The sequence below is a fragment of the Sciurus vulgaris genome, assembly GCF_902686455.1.
Source record: "Sciurus vulgaris genome assembly, chromosome: 5".
Classification (NCBI taxonomy): Eukaryota; Metazoa; Chordata; class Mammalia; order Rodentia; family Sciuridae; genus Sciurus; species Sciurus vulgaris.
The window spans coordinates 116,325,312-116,343,078 of record NC_136465.1 but is presented as its reverse complement, the minus strand read 5'-3'; the positions used below and the strand labels follow the sequence as shown (position 1 = coordinate 116,343,078).

Genomic DNA, 17,767 nt, shown 5'->3' with positions numbered 1-17,767 from the left:
TGTCCTGACCTGGGTCTGTGACCTGCTCAGGGTTTCTCTGGGGTTGCTGCTGAGGAAGAGGAAGGAGGGGCCATGGCTCAGGTTCCAGGTCACTCCATGTCCTTGGCCTTGCACGGTTTTCTCCAGATCTAGTCTACCTTTGCAGGTTTGGATTCTGAGAGAGGTTTGAGAGGAGCTTCTGAGTCCATACTCCTGATAGAATAATAACAGGCAAGGAAACCACTATCCTACTTGGATCACTTCATTGTACAAATGAAGAAACTAAGGCCCAGAGGAGATGTCTCAAGGGAAGACCCTTTTATTGGGTGGAAGGAAATCTGGATTATAATTCTGCTCAAGTCACTTCCTCTCTCTGGGCCTTAGTTGCCTCATGCATAAAACCAGATGTTCAGATTCCATGATCATCAAAAGTTCTTTTCAGGCCTGTGAAACCCTAGAGAAATAAATTCATAATAAGGACAACAATGGCTCATGTTTTTTGACTCCTAGAATGTGCCAGGTCCCAAGAGTCATGCATTTTCCATGGGTGATCCTATTTAAATTTCAACAACTTTGAGATATCTTTATTCCTGTGAGGAAACTAAGGCACAGAGAGGTTAAATAACTTGGCCAAACTCCTTGAATGGCAAAGGCAGCATTTGAACCCTGGTAATCCCTCTCCAGGGCCTGGGCAGTTAGTCACTACCCATGTGAGGACTGGATCCAGGTTACCCAGTCTGAAATTGGGAGCCCAGCCCTGCGGCACATGGGTTAGTGCTCCTTCCTTTGAGCTGGGCCACCTGCCCAGCCAGGGTAGGGCTGACCTCAGGCTCTCTGGAGGAAAGACATCATGCTCAGCATACACCTTGCAGAAGAGGGCTTCAGGCCAGAACAGGGTTTCTCGAAGGAAGCCCTGGAAAGTGGAGAAGAGCTTTTAGTTTTGTTATAAGGGACTCCAGGAAGTTCTAAGGGTTCTTGATCAGAGCAGCAAGTGCACAACATTATGTGAAATCCCTTCCCGGCCCCTCACACAGTGGCCTGCCCACCTCAGAGACTGTGTGCTGGCCCCGCTGGACTGGCCCAGTCTGTGAAGCCTCTCAGCAACTCCTGCAACCCCAGTGCCACACGCATATTGTATTCCTTCCACCCTGGTTATTCCAGCCTTTTCTTAGAGGCTTTGCTGCTAGAACTTGATGTTGGATCTGGCTTCCTCCTCAGAAGACAATTTATGGCGATATGTCGAAGACTCTGTTTTAATGAAGTTGCAAAAGTAGGTTAATGGGCTGTGGGTGTTTTTCATTCCCCTCCCCCTGCCCCATCTCCACCCCTGGGCGGATGAATGATGCCTCTTCCAGCAAGATGCAAAGTCGGGCTGAGGATCTCAGGCCTGGACTCATTGGCTCACACCGTCCTTCCTTTGGCCTCCCACTCAGCTCCTCCCTGCTGCTGAGAAGGTGCTCAGAATATCTAGCCCCAGTTCCTCCTGCTGCAGCTATGACCCAAAATGCTCCAAAGTCTTCCTAGAGAGAGGAGCAGGGCATATTTAAACAGCAGGGACTGGGGTAGGAATTGGGACTCTAGAGAAGAAGGAAGCTGAAATTAAGGGGAAAGCATTTCTCTTGTGTTGGAGAGGCAGGGAGGTGGGAGGTTACTTAGCCTGGATTCAGATAACACTGAAAGCCAAAGCTAGTATTTTAGAGGAGGAACTGAGTTTTGGGGGACATCTCCAGTTGTTGTTCCTGCCCCTCTAGTTTGTATGCATTTTCTGGTACCATGTATGAGACACAGCTGTCCTTATGATTTGCTAAGTGAGTGATGGATACGAGGGTGAAGGACTTTTTCCCTACGCAGGTATCTAAGGTTAGAACTCACCATCATCCTTATTCACCTCTGAGGTGGCCCTCAGCCTGTTTCTGCCTGACTCTCTTGCTGCCCACCTCTCTACTAATCCTTGCTTCATACTTCTATCTTTCAGGAAGTTATCCAAGCTGCAAGAAGAGTTAACCACTTAATTGCCGGGGTCCATGATGAAGCTCTATTACACCTGAAAGTTTGGGGGTCTTTGGGGAGAAGGGTCTGTATCCTTTTTAAAAAAAATTTTTAGTTGTAGATGGACACAATGTTTGTTTATGTGGTCCTGAGGATTGAACTCAGTGCCTCATGCATGCAAGGCAAGAACTCTGGGGTTGAGCCACAACCCCAGCCTAGGGGTCTGTATCTTTTCCTCCTGAATTCACTCCTGCCCCTACAATGAGGTAGGAGCTCAGATTTGGTTGCTGTTGGGGACACACACCCAGAAAGACTACTGGGGACTTCAGGAGGACTATCTGCCCGGCTCTTCCTCCCTACAGAAAGCCAGGAGTGTGCATAGTTTCTGACCTGCAATCATTCCCAAGGCAGTAAGAATCCTTCTCCATTCCCAGCCCCTCTTCGCCAATGAACGAGGCTGTTGACCAGGACTCAGGACATGAACACCAAGACAGGTGTTCTTAATATGGCCTTCCTAACCCTGAAACTTCACATTATCCCCTCCTGTGTGAGCCTGGGGCCTGTCTCTCTTTCCCCTCCAAACTTTTAAACAAACAAACAAACAAAAAAACTTCTAGGGCTGGGGTTGTAGTTCAGTGGTAGAGCACTTGACTAGCATGTGTGAGACACTGGGTTCAATTCTCAGCACTGCAGTTAAATAAATAAATAAATAAATAAATAAATAAATAAATAAATAAATAAATAAAATAAAGGTCATTGACAACTTAAAAAAAATACAACCTAAACCAAAATGTTTTTTTTAAAAAAATCTAGCTTTTAAAAATTTCTCCTTCCTTTCTCTCTCTCTCTCTCTCTCTCTCTCTCTCTCTCTCTCTCTCTCTTTCTCTTTCTCTCTCTCTCTCTCTCTCTCTCTCCTGCTGTACCTACCTCATCACTGGGCCCAGGCAGTAGCACAGGCTTGTGGCATTCTGGAGTAACTCTCTAGACAACCCAGAGCATCCCTAATGTGAAGTCCAAAACCCCCATCGAGATCTTCAGGGCAACTCCACAGTTATGCTTCAAACTCTACAGTGGCATCGAGAATCTGCACGGACACCCTAGAAGCCTAACCTAACTCCCAGACCAGGTAGTGCTATGGTGCCACCCCAAACACAACTCAGGAGCCTCAACATAGGCCCCTACAGAAGCATCTAAAGCTTTTCACACTTTTTCTCACTCTTCAGGCAGGATGCTCTGACTCCAAAGCCATCATTGGCCCTTGCTCTCCACTAAGTGTTGCCATGGTAGCAGGAAGTGGGAGTACACGGGACACGCATGTGTAACTGGTGGAACATGGAGCCTTTGATCAGGGTCTGGTAGAGGACTCAGTTGCCTGCCACCATGTCAGAACGTCCAGAGAGCTCAAGCAGGGTATGGCTGGGGTCAGTTTTATTTAGAGATGGGTAAACAGATAAGGATATGTTTCTCTTTTGTTGGCCTGGCTGAGGGCTCCTGAAGAAGCTGTGAGGATGGCAGGTTAAATGTCCCTAAGTGGCCAGGGAAACTGAGAAGCCGTGAATAGTTTGCATCTGAAATAGGAACCTTGGACCTTCCGTGGAAAATTCCATCGATGAAGAGGAGACAGGACTCCTGGGTTCCCATGGTTACGCATGAACATCCTGTACAGACCTGTTTGGGGTCTGAGTCTGGTGGGGGAGTGAGTGGGAGTGGAGATGATGGGAAGGGTGGAGTTGGGACCTGGCTGTTTGAGGGAGGAGACAGGTCCATGCCCCCTAGTCTGATGAGAGAGAAGAGTCGGGTTACATCCAGGACTCTGACTTAGGAAGAGCTGGGGTTGGGGATTGGTCAGTGTAGGAAGGAAAAAGGGAAAGTGGAACCCCAAAATTTCAAATCAAGCAGGGCTTCATGGAGGAGGAGAGCAGGCTGGAAGGACTGGGAAAGAATTAGGGATCAGAGTGGGAAGGGTTCTGTGTAGGGTGAGGAGTCAGGGCTTGGAGGTCTGCCTGTGGTGTAAGCAGAGGTGGTGCTCTCTGGGCGTGCAAACCTGAGGAGGGGCAAGTGTGGACTGGAGCCAGGTTAGGGACCCCAGTTCACACATCCTTCCAGTGTCCTCCTCCTCTAATCTATAAAGATGGGGAAAAGCACTGAGCATTTCTGATTTTTAACAAAGCTTCCCCAGCAGATGAGAAAACCACTTGGGAGGAGGCTACTTAGCGTAGGCTCATGATTTAATGGACCTAAGCCCTGTCAGCCCCTCCCTGTGTATGCCAGTCAAGTTCTGATGGGGCTAGGACAGCATTGCCATCCCAGCTCTGCCGTCAGCCAGTCCCTTTGCCAGGTCTCAGTTTCCCCTCAGAACAAGGGGAGTTGCACAGATGGATCTCCAGGACCCTGTCCACCATCTGATATGTTTATCATTTTCAAGGTCCTTACAAGGATCAAATGAGATGATGAACCCCAAGAAGCTTTGTCAAAGTTACAGTGTGCTTTCAGTGTGTGTGCTGGACAGGGAAGGTGCTTTCAGATGGGCCATCGCTCTGGCCTCTGGAAGCGGGATGAGGGAGCCTGCTCGGTGTGTCCCAGCCCTTTACCGCAACCTCACCCACAGACGCAGTGTTCCCTTCCCCTTCTAGGCCCACCCTCGGGCTCTGGGGACCAGGCTCTGCTCAGAATGGGGGTAGGGCTCCCAGAGGTAGGGGCAGAGGGGGTGGGAGCCTCCCTCCCGAGTGGCTCCAAGCTGGAGTACAGCAATTACGCGGGAGGATTTATGTCCCTTTGCCTTTAATCGGAAACTCCGTGTCAAGAAGAAAAATCTGCACTGTCCTCCGGCCCGGCTTCCTGCTTTATCATTATTATTGGAGGAAGGTTGATTTGGAAACTTAAAGAAAAGTGGGGTTGGGGGTGGGAGCCACCAGGGAAGGGGAAGTATGGGGCAGAAAGATGGCCTTCCTACTGTTTGTCCTGGTTGGTCATGAGGAGGCAAGAGCAGGCAGGTACTGGGGGTCCTGGAGAGCAGGTGGACACAGGGGGAAGGGGAGGGGTTGGGGGCTTGAAAGAAGGAACATCCAGGAACTAGGAGGGTACTAGGAGAGGGAGAAGCATGGGCAAGCATAGGGGACAACTGGGTTGAAGGGACTTAGGGAAAAGAGGAGGAGGGATCCTGATGGAGGGAAGGGGCACAGAGACTCTATAGGCAGGGAGGGAGAAGTTGGGACAACCAAGGGGCAGACAGGGACCTCAGGGATGCTGTGGGAGAGAAGGAGGGTGTGGGCATGTGGGTTGAGGGGTGGAGGAGGGCTGGGGATCAAGGAAGCAAGAGGCATCCAGCAGCAGGTGGGAGAAGGTGGGTGACGGGCAGGTATAGCCAGGTGCTTGGTTCGTGCAGAGCTAGACCAGGAACCCTGCAACTGTGGCCATCACAGTCTGTCCCTATTCCCCTGAAGGTCTCTCTTCTCTTGGTCACCCAGGACCCATGCTTCCCAGGCTCCTGGGCAGAGGCGCTCAGGCCTCTCATAATGCCCCAGGTTTTTGCCTTCCACTTTGAGAACTGTTTCTTGGGTAATTTGGTATAGTGGTTGGGAATATGCTGTGGGGACCCCCTTGACTCTCAGGCCTTTAGGCCCTTGCAGGCCTGAAACAAAAGAGAGAGAGAGAGAGAGAGAGAGAGAGAGAGAGAGAGAGAGAGAGAGAGAGAGAGAGAGAGGAAAGAAGAAGAGAGAAAGAGAGGAGAAACAGAGAGAGAGAAAGGCCTGCATTCTAGAGAGGAGTGGACCCTGGTCAGAAAGGCATTCTTCAGCCATCTGCCCTGTTTGGAGGCCACCTGGTTATCCTCCCAGTTGAGTTGCCAGGATTTCATTCTGGTTTGTGGAAAGGCACCGGCTCTGGGATCAGGCTGGTGCAAATCCCATCTTTGGCACTGACAGCCTGTGCACACCTCTTTGAACCTGAGGTTTGGCATCTGCAACATAATGACATGGCAAGGTGTTGAAGGATGAGTGATAATTAGGCAAAGTATCCAGCACAGAGTAGGCTTTCCAAATATGCCCTGCCCATCTGAGGGCAGCACCCAGTATATGCAACCTCTCTACTTTAAAAAGCATGGATGAATTCTTTGTATGTGTCTTCATCTGATCCTCATGACAACTTAATGCAGGAGCCTGGGTAGATGCCATTATCCTCATGTCAGCGATGGGAAGCATGGTACAGAGTGGTTGAGTGACTTGCTCGAGGCCACACAGAATATGGCTGGAGCAAGAAGGTGAGACAGTCCCATGATGCCATCTGATGGGAATAAAGATCTTTTTCTGGGTCTCCTTCCTTCATCCTTACCAGAGCCCCACATCTAGTGCTGGGATCCAGGGTCTAGTTTGGGATGCTCAGTGAAGTGGCTCAGCTTCCAATCCTCCTGCAGCCTGGGCTGTGCCTACCCTCATGCACCTCCTCCCAAGCTCCACTAAGAGGTTTTATAGCCGTTTATGAGCAATTTCTGTCCATATATCACCGGAGATATATAGCCAGGCAAATATTAGGGACCCAAGCGGAGGTTTTAAGAGGTGAATTTTATTGCTGCTGAAAGAAAGCATGATAGACAGCCTGTGGAGACCCACCTTCCCTTGTGCTCAGTGGCGGCCGGGCGGTGGCAGCATGGTCTGGGGTTCAGCTGTGGAAACCTATCGTGAAGCTTGAGCATCACGCCAGCACCCAGGGGTGCTCTGGTGGATGGAAATTTGCAATGGGCAAGACTCGGCTCCTCAGAGAGCCACACGGGTAGGTGTGGGGGGCACAGGAGGTCAGAGGGCACAGGCTGGTTTGGTCAGTACACCCTCTCCAAAGCTGGCAGGAAGACACTGAGTTCCAATGGATTAGATACACAGGAGCATAGATTGAAGTGAGACACACTTAGGAAAGAACTGCTCCCCACTGGCCATGGGAAGAGACTGTGGAATTTCTTTTGCTGGAAGTCTTTAAAAACCAGATTTGGGGTTTAGCTCAGTGGTAGAGCACTTGCCTAGCATGTAAGAGGCCCTGGGTTCAACCCTCAGCACTGCAAAAACCCAACCAAACTACAATAAAAAACTGGATTGAACAAAAAGACCCCTGCCCTGAGACAGGGGACTGGACAATGTGACCTCCTATGCTCTTGAGCCCCTGCCCCAGGTAATGCTGGAGGAACCCCTGGAGGGAAGGCCATTCTTGACCTTCTTTTAGGTTCTATTCTGTGTGCCCAGCCCTCGTGCCTCCTGCCCTACGCGGGTGAGTGGCAGAGGGGTGAGGAGAGCCTTCTTGGCTTGCAGCATATGGAGAGAAGATGTCCCGGGGAATCCTCGCTCCTGATTTAAGCAGCTCCGACAGCTTTATGGTGCCTCCTTGAGTGAGCCCCCAACGTTGGCCGTTTAACTTTTTAGCGTCGTTTAACGCTTAGACTCTGGCGGACAGGCAGGCCTCTCGGCCCCAGAGGCAGCAGCACTAAATCAGGACACTCTGAGGCCCCAATAAATAATTTTTACAGGGCACGCAGCCCATAGATCACCAGTGGGGGTGGGGGGAGAGTGGCTGTGATATTTCAACCATTGTCATATGTGACTACCCCGTGCTCTGACTCCAGGTTGTCCACATGGCAGCCAGCTTCATAACCACAGTTGATTTGGGGTCCTTTGCTGAGGGTATGGCAGGGCTCAGGGGGAGATGGTGCCTCCACAGCCCCAGCCAGCAGACAACCCGTTGCCTCCCATGGCCTGGGAGTGATGCAGGTCGACTCAACTTGCTGCTGGCCCAAGAGACCAATTCCATCCAAGACATTTTTGGCACTGGAAGAGGGACAGCTTGAGGCAGGGCGCAGAGAAAAGGGGAAGGCTTTCGTGTAGCCAGAAAGTCACCTTTCAGATCACCTTTTCCTGTTCTCCCACCTCTGGAACCTGAGGAACCCATGAGAGAAAGCACACCGCTAGACGCAGGGTGGCACTAAACCTGGCCTGCTTGAAAGGGCAAGGCTAAGGCCTGAGGTAAGTAGGACATGGGCAGCAACCTTATGCCATTTATGCTTCTAGTGAAAGAGACAGAGGTGCAGAGAGACAGAGAGAGGGACTGGGAGTGTGGAAGGCGATGGAGGAAACAAACGGAGGGCCAGGGCCGGGTAATGAGAGGGACAGAAAAACGAAGATGAAAAGACATAGGAAGAAAGGAGAAGAGGCCCAGTCGAGGGGAGACAGGTAGGGTTGGTGGCAGAGGAGGAGGCCTTTTCCTGAAGCCTGGTACCAAGCCAGAGAAACAGCAGGACAGACAAGCCTGGGAGGACTGTGTCCACAGAGGCCTGCCCACCCAAGCCCTTCCACAGCTCCGGGCCTGTGTTTCCCTGCGCCAGCTCCACGCTGCCCTGGTCCCCCTCCCTTCAGTGCCCTTGCCCCGTCCCCTCATCTGTAAGGTCCTGGGATTTGCAGGGACACTTAATCCATATGGAGCTGATTCATTCCCATCTAAATCATCTCCAAGAGCTTCCCTAAGAGCCCTCTGATGTGCCAGCCACCATTCCTCTCTCTGGGTGAGGGTGGGCTGGGGGCTGCCAGTAAACAAACCTCAGCGACCATCCATCCATCCTGGCCTCGTCCATCAGTCCCGCCAAGACCATTCATCTCTCCTGCCTTGTTCCCCCTACTCCTCCAATCCCACCATCCACCCATCTGTCTCTTCCTGTGTTCCCTCCTCCTCACACCCATTGACTGGAAACTCCTCCCCTCTGTTCCAGGTAGGATCTTGAGGGATCATCTCAGCCACCCTGATGCCTTCAGACAGGACCCTTACCTTAATTCTGGCTCAGCAAGGTGAGGGGGCTCCTGGCTCATTGCCTCCCATGAAGAGAATCCTCCAAGCTGGATGATTTTTCTGTATAGTCCTGACACCCTATGGGAGTTCTTTCTTCTGTCTAGCTTGTGTGCTTGAGATTCACATATGATTGTCCACCTGAATGGGAATGAGGCAAGATTACAAAGTTCTTTTCAAGCATGAGAGTCTCCAAGATTTGTAATATGTATCTTTATGGGATAATGGGGTCTCTGAGGTGGAAGCTTGGAAAAGTTCTCTTTCCACTCCATTCAGCAGAGCCCAGCCCACTGCAGGGCAGTGGGTCAATGTCGATGGCTTTCTGGCCACAATCTTATTTGTCAGCTCCAATGAGTCCTCACACGTGCCAACATACTTGCTGGGGAGGTTTTTTGGTGGAATGATTGACCAAGTGGGTCTGATGCAGGGCTCAGGGAAGCCAGATCATCACATCTCTAGCTGGGCAGGGTTTGCAGGAAACATTAAGGAAATGTCTCTTCCTTTTGCTGAATGTTTTTTTTTTTTTTTTTTTTTTTTTTTTGTAGTGCTGGGGATGGAGCCCAGGGTCTCAAGCAAGCCAGGCAAGTGCTCTATCACTGAACTACATGCCCAGGCCCCACTCAAACTTCTTAACTCAGACCTGCAGGTAGAGCTTGTCAAAACAACTCTGTCTTGGTAACTGTGGGGCTGAGGAGGAGGAGAAGGAGGTGGAGGAGAGGTACTGGTGGGGCCTTCATGGTTCTGAAGCAGAACCTTTGGGGGAAATGATTTACATGCAGGAATATGAAGAGAATGCAGAGGGCATCACTGTCCCTTGTCCCAGTCTCATGTATTCTGGCCCTTCCTCCCTCAGTTCTTCATTTCTGCTCAGGAGTGGTGATTCTGAGGATGGGCTGGGAGTCTTTCAGTCCCTCAGGGGAGGAGTCAGGAGAACTTGTGACCCTATCTCAGTTTCCTCATGCACAGCACCCACAGGAGCTAGGGGACAGGCCTGCTTCTGGAGTGGAGACTTGGGTCAGACTTTAGTACCCTGCAGGGATATAAGTTGGCACTAAGGTGAAGTCACAAGGAGGGATGAGATTGTCGTAGTAGGTGTGTCTACCTGGATTCTACAGTGTGGCAAGTTGGAGAGGTGGGCCAGAGGGAGAGGCAACAGGAGCCAGCTGGCGCCTCACCACTGGCCATGTCTTCCCTGAGAACCAAGACCCCTTGCTGAGCATGCGTCCCTTTCCCAGACTGGACCAGACGTGTAGAAACCCTGCTGCAGGAATTCTCCCTGCCCCCTACACCTTCTCCCCTTGCTGTTGGTCCCCTCCAGGGAGTCACTGTGAGTGCACAGGCTAGGTGGGGCCCTTCCAGCTGCTCTCCAGCTGTGAGGATCCTTTCCATGCCCACCCCCTACAGGGAGGGAAGGGTGGGGTGGAGGCAGAGGGGCCAGAGGGGCTGGAGCTAACCACTTGCCCCTGTTGTGTGAACATATGTATGGGAGGGAGGGGCCTGCAGGTGGCAAGGCCCAGCTTAAGAGTGATGGAGTGTTTCTTAGCTCTTTGAGCTAGAGACATATGGGGTATTAAGACCAGGCAAATGAGAAATGATTGCCTTAGAAAGAGGACATGGGGGAATAAGAAAAAATTCAAGCCAGTGAAACCCATCGCCATACACCACCATCACCATCATGACCTGACCCATCTGTGTTGGACTGGATTAAAGTCGTGGGGAGGGAGAGGCCTGAGAACTGTCCATCAGGGCTCCCTGAGAAAAACTGCTCCCCAAATGTACATTACCCCAAATGCTAGAGCACAGGGAGCTGGGGGCAGTCACTTCAACCCTACAGGTGGAACAACACATGGAGCTTTCCTCTTCTTATTTCCATCCGTAGGCCTACCTCTTTCTCCAGCCCTCCCTTCTGTCTAGTCTAAGAGGGAACAGTGCTGTTTTCCCACTGGCCTGTTTCTCATGGTTCTTTCCACCTTCTTGTGCCACTCAGCGGCTTCCAACTTCTGTCTCCTTGGAAATTTCTCTTCTTGCAAGAAGCACCCCAGGCTGCTGCTTCTCCCCATGCAGGTCCCTCCCCTGCAAAAAGTCCACTTACGCAAACTGGAGTCTGATGCAAGTCCTTCAGGATCCACTCGTGGGCTGGCACCTTGGACCAGTAGAGTCTGGGATTCATTTGTCCTCTAGTGCTCAACATCCATGTATCCAGTTTAGGCTATGACTCCCACAATGGAGGCAAGAAGTCAAGTGTTTATGGGGTCACCAGCACAACTCCAGGAGCAATCTGATTTTCTTTCTTTCTTTCTTTCTTTCTTTCTTTCTTTCTTTCTTTCTTTCTTTCTTTCTTTCTTTCTTTCTTTCTTTCTTTCTTTCTTCTCCTCCTCCTCCTCCTCCTCCTTCTCCTTCTTCTTCTTTAAATCTAAGTGACTCCAGGAGGCATTTGAGGGATTCCCAGAGGCCTGAGAGGAAACATGAGTGGGGCTAATGTACCTTCCATGGGAAAGCCTCCTCAGGCTACAGCCCATGAGGACTGAGGCTGGACAGCAGAAAGAACTAAAATCCCTTAAAGTTAAAGGAAAGATTTCCAGGGTTTCACTGAAGCTCTTGAGGGAAGATGACCTTGATCTTTCCAAGCTCCAAGGGAGCAGACAGTCTGAAAAGGTTCACTTCTGTCCTTGAGAGATTGTCCTGGAAGAGGGACAGTCACTTGCTTTTTCAAGAACCCTGACTCATCCACTTTTAGTCCAATTCCATTCACAATTTCTTAGATAATTTTTTGTGCCTTGGCCAGAAATTTGGTTCTCAAACTCCCTTTCCTATTCCCATGATATGGGAATGACTTTGGGGAACTATCTCTAGCTCCATCTTATGATGCCAGAAGAGTGATAGATGTAGGGCCATTTCTGGATAGCCATACAGCAAACCAGCAGGCTAATGGGAATTCCCTGTTAGGGATTCTGCTCTCTTCTTTGGATGCTAAGGGAAAGGATGTGACCTGGGGGAAAGGGTGGGGCTGGTGAGAGCTGGAAGAGCACCCCCGCCCAGTCAGCCCAGATCCAAATGTGCACATGATGGAAATGTCTTCACAGCCAAGGGCCCCTCCCTCCCAGTGAGAAAATCCCACAACTGGGGAACATCTGGATCAAACTGCAGCCATGAAAGCACAACATCAAACGAGGGTTTCTGAGCGACCCTCCCCACAGGCCCTGGTCCAAGAGAAATTGCAGATCTTCCTGCTTGAATCTTTTAAGTGTCACAGAACCCCTCAAGTTTGGGATCATTCCGTATTCGCAGGAGACAGATGTCCCTGAGTGAGCATGCTTGGATTTGATTGCCCCCAACAGGAGAGTGTGTGTGACCAATCTGGGCCAAGCTGGGGAGGGGGTAGCCTGTGATGAGGGGCTCCAGCAGTCAGCAGTTCAGACGGGTGGGGCGCGGGGAGGAGGGAGTGAGGGGACAGGTGGGCCTTTTAAAACGTGCCTACATCAAAGGTTTGCATACGCTCCCTTCCCAGTTTCGGAGCTCTGGGGGAGGAAAGTGGTGATTTCACCACATAACTGCACGTAGGGCGGATCTCAGTCTGAGAACTTCTGGGGAATGTGCAGAGGGAGGGAGGGTGCTCCCCAGAGGGGAGGAAAGGGCAAGGGGGTTTCTCATTTCCAAAACAGCTTACACAGGCCAAGGAAAATGGGGCCATATGCTGCCTCCCTCCAGCTCTGCACCCTGTGGAGGAGACTTGGAGGGGAGGGTGCATTCTTTCAGGATGGGGAGGATGGAGCAGCTGCAGCAGGGGGAGGGTGGGAGCTGGGTGGAGAACTGGGATGGGGGGAAGCAGGGGCATCTTCCCCAAAGGCGGGAAAGAGGAAGGCTTAAGTATTAGAATTCTGGGAGACAGGATGCTCTTTCTTGCCCATTCCCCAGGTTCAGTCAAGTCTTGGGAATCAGAGAGCTCCCGGCCATCGTGCTGGCAAGAGGGATGGACTGTAGGGTTTGATGGGTCAGGGAGGCACCCTAGAGCCAGCTGGAATCCCAGTTCATACTTGGATCATCTGCCCACAGCATGAGAGAGAGAGTGGGCTGGATGTTGACACCCCACTGTGATCTTGGTTTAAGAAGCCAGTGGTAGCTGACGTGGTGGCACACACCTGTAATCCCAGTGGCTTGCGAGGCCAAGGCAGGAGGATTGAGAGTTCAAAGCCAACCTCAGCAATTTAGCAAGGCCCTAGGCAACTTAATGAGACCCTGTCTCAAAAAATAAAAAAAAAAGGACTGGGGATGTGACTCAGTGGTGAAGCACCCCTGGGTTCAATCTGTTGTAAAAAAAGAGAAAAAAAGCCAATTTTTTTTAGGGTTGGAAAATGACCTTCAGTTAAGCATGGCATGGAGAAGAAGGGGCATCATTTGCATGCCATTTTGCTTACAGTTTACATACCTGCTTTACAGGAAGCTGTTTCTGACCCTTTTCTTTCCCCGACTGCAGCAGAGGTTTAGGTGTATACGTGGTGCTCCGTGATGCCCCAAGGGTATCTAGTATTGGCTCTTCCCACATTGCACTATAAGGATTAACTTGTTTCTTCCCCACCTAGACTGTCAGAGTGTTGAAGGTCTGGCCTTCTTTGTATTGCTAGGACCTGGCACAGGGCCTGGCAGAGAGTGGGTGTTCAGGGATGCTACCTTGCTGTAGCTGGTGCCTGTTCTTCTTCCATGGCCAATACGCTGGAGAAACAAAGATCAACCCTTTCAGTGACTCCTCAGCAGCATGGAGGGCTGCAGTGGGCCCTCAGCCCTTCCACACCAACCAAGGCAGCTCCTATCAGACCTCCTCTTGGTGCATTTTGGGAGGACCCAAGTTAACTGCACTTTCTCTTGCCTCTGAAGCTTATTTTTCCAAAAGCTCACCTTCATGGTTGGGTTTATTACTATTATTTTAAAATCTGGAATGCAGATGTCTTGTTTTTGTCACATGAGACCAGATACTCACTGGGACCAGACTTCCCTATTCTTCCTTCGTTGCCAACCTGGAGGAGTAGTTCCGTCAAGGTTGGCTGTGGACTGGCTGACCCTCTCCTCCAAGCGCTAGTGTCTGTCTTAGCTTCATGAGGAGCTCTTGTGGCTGAGCCTCCATGACCTGCTGAATCAGGGATGTCCCAACTTAGTGGGGTGAATAGGAGCTTCTGTCTAGTGAGGTGAGGACATCAGGGGTCTTAAAGGCCATGCAAGCTGAGAGGATTGGCGCTTGAGGGGGTGTTGTGCAGATTACAAAGGTCAGCAGGTTTTATTCAGAGACTGTAGGAGAGGAAGGTACAAAAGAGGTTGAGGGTTGGGAGAAGTGGAAGGAAGGGCGAGGGAGAGGAGGCAGAGGACATTCAGGTGAACAGACTTGACAGATGGCGAGGAGGTAAAACAGGCTTGCCAGCTGGTGAGGGCCCAAGTGAGAGTCTGGCGGGCTTGGTGTCTGGGAGGGAACAGGAAAATTGTTAGCATTTGTTCTCACTCAGGGTTGTCCCCTTCCTCCATCACCCGCTCCCACACCTCCCCTAACTCTGGGATGGATGGGATCTGAGGTCCCACTCTGATTTCCAAGCCCAGCCTGACCGGTGCTCTGGCAACATCGCCCAACACCCTACTTGGGTCAGAACAGCCTTGCTTCATATCCTGGGGCCCACTTTGAAGTGGATGAAGAGAAGATTGGTGAGCTGTGTGCTGAGCCCAGATCTCCTAGCTGCCAACGAGGCAGGGAGGATCTTGTCTTTGAGCCCTTTTTAGGGGCTGAGGTGTTGACACCGTAGTTGTCAAAACTTGGATTTTTCATCCTGGAGGGCTGAGAGAGGGGGACTGGATCACCAGACCTCTCTGGGCGGCAGGGTGGCAGCCTCGCTCAGCTCTGGGAACACTGGTCGTTGCACTCCTGGAGCACAACCCTAGGTGGTGCCATTCACATAGAGTTGCACGTGTGCAAGGTGCCCCTTCTCCAGAGATGTGAGAGAGCAGGCAGCCTTAATGTTCTTTTTAAATTTTCATTTTTCCTAAGGCCCTTTGCAGATCAGGGTTCTGTTTACAAGCCCGAACAGACAACCTGAGAACCAGCAATATTCTAATGAGGCTTTGCCCCAGGACATAGAGATAGGCAGAATGATCTCCAAATCTAGGTCCTCACCAGTGCCCACCAGAAAATGGAACAGTTGGTCCTTGGAGCAGTGTATAGTCTTAGATTAATTAGTGGTGATCTGAAACAACAGTCTATCCACGGGGAAAGGAAAACGGTCTTAAAATTCTGAGATGGGAAAGGATAACTCATAGGTCCACACAAGTGGAGCCTGGCACTTAGTAGGCATGCAGCTAATATGAGGTGAATCAGAAGCAGTCTACAATCCAGCCTCTAGGTTTGGGGTTCTTAGAAGTAGGCTTAGCCATGCGGGGTTACACTTGTGCACCGGAATTTGCTGAAATAGAAATGGGGTCCTGACCCAGATGGGGGTGAGGAATTTGTTTCCTTTCCTTTTTCTCCTTCTTAGGAAAGCTTAGTTCATTGTTTAGGATGAAAAATAACAACCAGATGAATGAAAGGAGGATCATCAGGAACAATAAATAATATGTTCCAGATGTGGCCGTAGAGAGCCATGTCTGAAGGAGCCGCTGCCTCCGAGTAGTCACCTCGCCGGGGCTCCCTTCCTTCCAGCAAGGCTGCAGCGACACAAGGTTGCAGTTCCTCTTTTGACATTGTCTTCAGGGTGTGTGGCTCTGCTTTTTGATTGTCCTTATTGACATTCTTTGCTTTATGGAGTCTGTTCCCCCCAAATCATAATTAATATGGCTGGTCTTGAATACTCTGTGCACTGGCTCTAAAGTTGATTTTTAAAGAAGACCTTGCAGAAATATTTTAATCACTCGTGGTACATGTAGAATAAGTACATATATGTCCTGCTGAGGGTAATTTTTTGAAGGACAACCCTTGTTTGTTCTGCCATGTTTGTTTAAAGAAGACTTGGAGGCTATCCTGTATTTTATATAACAAATGAGTGTAACGTGCTAGCCACCCACTCCTCCTGCAAGGAGAACGAATGAATATGGCTGATGAGGCACCATGCATTTGGCCTGGCCAGGGAAGGGAGGGCATAGAGGCCTGGAGGCTGTGTCCACACCGCAGACCCAAGTGAAGAGGTGATATAATCATCCAGGGAGAAGGCGGGGTCTCCATCTGCATTTGAGCATTATCTAACTGCACGCCTTTCTGGACAAGCTCTGTGTTCAATCTTCCAGAGGGTTTGGTCAACTGGGAAGAATAAGTGCAGTACTTTTTGAGATGGGAAATTAATTTCTTAGCTTGGTTCTCTGTCATTCATCTGCAAAACTCAACATGAAGGTCTAAGAGAGGGGATCTGTCACTTCATGAATTAGGTAAAAATGTACTTTTCACAAAAGGGGAGGTGGTGAGGTCACAGCGAACCTTATACAGAAACTTATAATAATTATTAGTTAAGTTGAATGAAGAACTCCATTTGAGGAAGTTTCTGCAACTTCACTTTCCTGAGGAAAGCTCAGGAAGAAATGGGTAAGCCTCAGATCAGGGAGGCTGAGGCTCAGGCACAGGAAACGCTTGCCTGCTTTGGGTGGTGGCTTCTGTCTCTTTTTTCTGGGCTTGAGCCAGGTAGGTGTGGGGTGAAGGGTGTGATGGCCTGGGCTGGGGGCAAGAATGAGGTGGAATGACCTCCAGGAGGCCTAGCCAGGCAGAACGCTCAGTGCTCCTTCGCTGATAGACCAAGCTGCAAATCAGGAATTTATTAGGAGCTGAGACTCATTTTCCCACCCTTTATAGCCCTGACGACTCAGAGCCAAACTCTGGCAAGGGGCTTCCTCATGGTTTTAATTAGACAATTAATTTTTTATTGGGTCGTTTGATTTCCGGAGCTGATTTCACTCTCCCTCTTGTCTCCCACCTGCCTCCCAGCTGTGAACAGCCAAGGGGAGATGGGAGATTCAGGGAGGGTGCAGAGGGAAAAAACCTCTGTCTGCCTTTGAGCTGATTTACGGAGTCAGTGAGTAGGGAGGGAGCGGGAATCCCTCTGCCACCCTCAGCTTGTCTGGCACGGAGACACTGTCCAGAGCTAGACCCAGGCTGTTGGAGAGAGCCTGCACAAAGACATCCTCAGCCACTCCTTCCCAGCTTCTCCCAAGCCGGTGGGCTAATTAGTAACACAGGGTGGGGGCAGGGGCAGGGAACATGCCTCCAGATACATTAGTGGCATTTCTGTGGTTGATCCTGGCCGTGCTTGGAGGCTGTTTACCCTCCACCCAGGGATTAGGAACCTGTTTGAGTTAGAAGGGCAGACAGAGGCCAGGGCTTGGCTCTGCCGCCCACCTGCTGTCAGGAGTTGGGCAGGGGTGCTGAGCCAGAGGGGTGGGGGAGAAGGGAGAGAAACCTGTCTCCAATCTGTCTCTCCGTATTGATCTCCTGCCTTCCAGCTGCTTGGCTTGCTTTTGAGTCTTGATCCTCTCCAGCCAGGCTTCACCCCTCACCACTGCCCTTGTTAAATATCAACCTGGTCGGGAAGGTAGGGAGAAGAAAAGAGGGAGCGGGTGCAGTGTTTTCACAGGGGGAATGTCTCAGTGTGGAAAGGTCCCCTGTGTGTCATATATGTTCTTCTGAATGGGGTGTCTCCTCCCAAGATTCCTGACCATCCCGACTCCATCCTGAAAGGCAGAGAAGATAGACGATAGGCAGAACTTACTTTCAGTAGCAAAAACAAGTAGCTCTTTCTTTAGAATTCTATGAAAATAAAAGGCCAATATTTTATTAAGAGCAACATTGCTCAGAGACATTAAAAAAGAATGGAGTAAGAGGGCTGTTTCCTCAGGTGTCCTGTTGGTGGGGACATTGTCACTTGTTGTTCTAGCACAAGGGCTCTTCATGGAAGTGTGTGCTTATGGGCACACACACGTGCACACACACAGCACTGGCCCCCACACCTGTGCGGGCACACATCTCTGG

General features: G+C 50.6%; 1 long non-coding RNA gene across 1 annotated transcript; it reads right to left on the bottom strand.

The window, feature by feature from the left end:
- Nucleotides 1-273: 273 nt before the first annotated feature.
- On the bottom strand, nt 274-11,142 carry LOC306661795. The gene is made up of 3 exons (XR_013763958.1): nt 10,877-11,142; nt 8,767-8,925; nt 274-1,227 (listed from the first exon to the last, which is right to left on the bottom strand). It is a non-coding gene; the product is annotated as an uncharacterized lncRNA (long non-coding RNA).
- Nucleotides 11,143-17,767: the final 6,625 nt, after the last annotated feature.